Source organism: Microtus ochrogaster, chromosome 4, assembly GCF_000317375.1.
Source record: "Microtus ochrogaster isolate Prairie Vole_2 chromosome 4, MicOch1.0, whole genome shotgun sequence".
Classification (NCBI taxonomy): Eukaryota; Metazoa; Chordata; class Mammalia; order Rodentia; family Cricetidae; genus Microtus; species Microtus ochrogaster.
In genome coordinates this window covers 4,316,883-4,321,054 of record NC_022011.1, presented here as the reverse complement: position 1 = coordinate 4,321,054, position 4,172 = coordinate 4,316,883, and positions in this window count along the sequence as shown.

The following is a 4,172-nucleotide window of genomic DNA, read 5'->3' as shown; positions in this document are numbered from 1 at the left end:
CATTGTCTCAGTGTGTGGGTGCACCCCTCGCGGTCCTGAGTTCCTTGTTCGTGCTCCCTCTCCTTCTGCTCCTGATTTGGACCTTGAGATTTCTGTCCTTCTCTTAATTCTTAAACCCACTCAACAGAGAAGGTGCTCTAATGATTTTTCCTGGAAAGATGAGAGAATGGAGAGTTCAGAGAGAAATCTTATTTATTTTTTCAGTGCTGGGATTGCACCCATGACCTCAGCAAGCTAGGAAAGCATCCTACCACTGACCTAAATCCCCAGACCGCAAAGAGAGTTTAAATGGCTTGTTCACAAGCTTGTGATTAAGCAGTATGTGGTGTCAGACACATGCCTGTAATTCCAGCATTCAGTGGCCTGAGACAGGAAGACTGCGAATTTGAAGCCAATTTAGATACAGCAAAAACTGTTTCAGAAAACAAAAAACAAAACAAGGCAGCAGAGTGATGGCTCAGTGGTAAGAGCACTTCCTGCTCTTTCTTGCTGAGGATTTGGGTTCAGTTCCCAGCACCCACATGATTGCTCACAACTTCCCTGGCACCAGGTTCATTGTGCACAAATACTCATACATACACAATAAAAATAAATAACCCTTTAAAAACAAAGCCAACAGCCAGGTGTGGAAGTGCACACATTTAATCCCGGTACTTGGGAGGCAGAAGCAAGGGGGCTCTCAGGCCAGGAGTTTGAGGTCAGCCTGGTCTATGTAGTGAGTTCCAGGACAACCAAGGCTACATAGTCTCAAAAATAAATAAGTAAATAAATAAATAAATACATACAACAACCGAAGAACAGAGGTGACTTGGGACTTAAAACCAGTGGGCATGATCTCAGAAAACAAAAGAAACAAAACAAAACAAAAAATAGTAAAAAAAAAAAAAAATTAGAGAGATGACTGTAATGATCTGTTCTGTCTCTTTAAGAGACAAGCCATGCCTACTCCCTCCCCCACCCACTGAGGCAGGCAGATCTTCCTTCCTGCTTGCAGCCCGAGTCTCTTCCTTTTCCATCTCCCTCTCCCCTCTTGAAGAGGCAGCTTCTGCCTTTCCCTGCTTCTCCCATCCCCCTTCTGTCTCTCCCTTCTCTCTCTCTCTCTCTCTCTCTCTCTCTCTCTCTCTCTCCTCTTCTCCCCTTTTCCCTTCCCCTCCATAACTCACTTAATAAATATCCAACCTCACTCTGCATGGCGTGCCTACCCATGTCTCTATCTCTTGTCTGTTGCCATGTGTCTCCCTGCCCTGGACCAGCCATCGCTCGGGGACTTGCAGCCATCCCTGCCTGGGACTGGCTGCTCTCAGAGCCTGCTGCCTGCTGCCACACGTCCTGCTGCCACACGTCCTGCTGCCACCACTTGAGGACCTACAGCGTTTCTGCTGCCTGCCACCACCAGGGATCCGCAGCATATTTTAATCATCCATTTCAATGACTCAGTGATTAAAAGCACTGGCTAATCTTCTAGAGGACCTGAGTTCAATTCCCAGTCGCAGACTAACAGGTGCCAGGTCTGTGTAGGCAACCTGTGCAGGACTAGTCTTGGAGCTACGGCACCCCAGTCTCAAGGCAGCCTCTGCCATGAAACTGAGATCATCTCTCTGAGGTTCAGCTGCTTCCTTTGTAACATGAGGAGTGTCAGGGGCCAGCCTCGACAAAATACCTTTTTCCAGACTGGAGGCATGGGAATTTAGAAATACAGTAAAAAATATAAAGATGCAAATGAAAATAATAAAACACAGAAAAATATAGGATAGTGTCGGGAGGGAATTTTTCAGTGAGTAATGAAAATTCGCCCATGTTTAATTTCCAACTGGTTAATATACCCTTGACCCCAAAAGATAGGGATAAAACAAAGGACTGCATTAACATACAATTGAAAGTCACGGGCGGCTACATTCCCGTGCTCCAGTCTGAGACCAAACACTCTGTAGGCAAACCACTCCCTGGGTGGAATCCCAAGTTATTTCCACAAAGGGAACCGGAACTTAGTTGGATCCTTAGACTTTTGTTTTAGGTAGGAACCAACTACTTCCCTATTTCAGGAGCAGACGTCTGGTGGCAACTAGCCGCACCTGTTGACCACAGCCTTGAGAGAGCAGAATTTTGCTTTACAACTAGCTGGGAGGTAGAAGTACAATAACTTGGGCCAGGTGGTGGTGGCACAGGCCTTTAATCCCAGCCGAGGCAGGCAGATCTCTGTGAGTTTGAGATCAGCCTGGTCTTCAAGAGCTAGTTCCAGGACAGGCTCCAAAGCAACACAGAGAAATCCTGTCTTGAAAAACAAACAAACAAACAAACAAAAAAAAAAAAAACCCCAGCCTGGCGGTGGTGGCGCACTCCTTTAATCCCAGCACTCGGGAGGCAGAGGCTGGCGGATCTCTGTGAGTTCGAGACCAGCCTGGTCTACAAGAGCTAGTTCCAGGACAGGCTCCAAAACCACAGAGAAACCCTGTCTCGAAAAACCAAAAAAAAAAAAAAAAAAAAAAACCCAGAAAAACAATAACCTTGAATGAACAAGAAACAAGTGTAATGAAAAAATTAAAAATGCCGCAGGATCCCCAGCAGCAGTAGGCAGCAGAAATGCTGTGGGTCCCCAAGTGGTGGTAGCAGGCCACATGGTGGCAGGCAGTGGACCCTGAGAGCAACCAGTCCCAGGCAGAGACAGCTGCTGGTAAGACACACACACACACACACACACACACACACACACACACACACACGGCAGGCAGGCAAAAGACAGAGACATGGATGGGCACGACATGCAGAATGAGGTTAAATATTTATTCAGGGGGTTATGGAGGGGGAAGGGAGAAGGGGAGAAGAGCAGAGAGAGAGAGAAAGAAAGAAAGAAAAAGAGAAGAGAAAAGAGAGAGACAGAAGCGGGAGGGGGAGGGAGAAGTGGGGAGAGAGACAGAAGCTGCCTCTCCTAGAGGAAGGGGGAGCTGAGCTCAGGCTAGAAGCTCAAGATCAGCCTGCCTCAGCCTCATGTGATGGGGGAGGTAGTGGGCATGTCTTGTCTCTTAAAGAGATAGAATAATCAATACAACAAGTCCCAAACTCTCTGACCTTTGGCCTCTTTGGGCCTTCACAGAGGAGAAAATCTCTGCTCCGTTGGTGAGCTGCAGGATGGACTGTCCCCACTGTCCCCTGGACCCAATCCTCCTTTATGGTCACCACCTTGTCCCTCACTGTCCTTGAAGTTCCATCCTTGGTAGACAACATTGGAAAGCAAAGAAAGATAAAAGTTAAAAACAAGGGCCTCTCTCTAGACTCCCAACTTCTCCATCTCTCCAAGGAGACAAATAGCAACACCTTTGTGCTCTTGCCTCTTGTCTGTCGCCTTCTCTTGGCTACCCTGGGAATGGGGTTTCAGCCAGGGCAACAGACTGATTCTTGCTAAATTTGGCAAGGATTAGACTCAGGGCTGCAGGCCTGTAATCACAGCTACCTAGAAACTGAGACAGGAGAATTTTAGATTTAAGAACTGCCTGAGCTACAGAATGAGTTGAAGACCAGTCTGGGCAACTAAGTGAGACCAGCCTCAAAATAAAAAGTATAAGGGCTGAGGGTGTAGCTCAGTTGGTGCAGTGATTGTTCAGCATGCAGAAAGCACTGGGCTCAGTCACCAGTGCCTCATATGCAGGATGTGATGGTGCCTACCTGTCGTCTCAGCACTGGGAAGGCACAGGCAGGGGGTTCAGTAGTCCTTGGTTATGCTCAGCCTCATAGTGATCTGGAGGCCAGTCTGGGATATTTGAGACCCAATTTCAAAACAAAACAATAACAACAACCAAAAAAACAAAAAGTAAAAAAGAATTTTTTTAATTAATAAATAAAGGGCTAGAGAGATGGCTCAGTGGTTGGTAAGAGCACTTGCTCCTCTTGCAGAGGACCTGAGTGTTAAGAATTTTTCCTAATATGAGCTCTCTGCCAACGCAAAAATCCCAATCAAGCCAAATTAAAATATATCCAGGTTTAATGGGATTCCTGCGCTCTTGGGTGGCCCTGAGGGGGAACCAGGAGACCACAAAGCGGCAGGGGAGGAGGGGCACACTAGACCATGCATTTCTCCTTTGGGAGCTCACAGACCAACAACTCCCAGGTCAGGGAGGCTGGGATGGATGCTAGGGGCTGGGAACTATGCCCTCAACTTTTTTTTTTTTTTTTTTTTT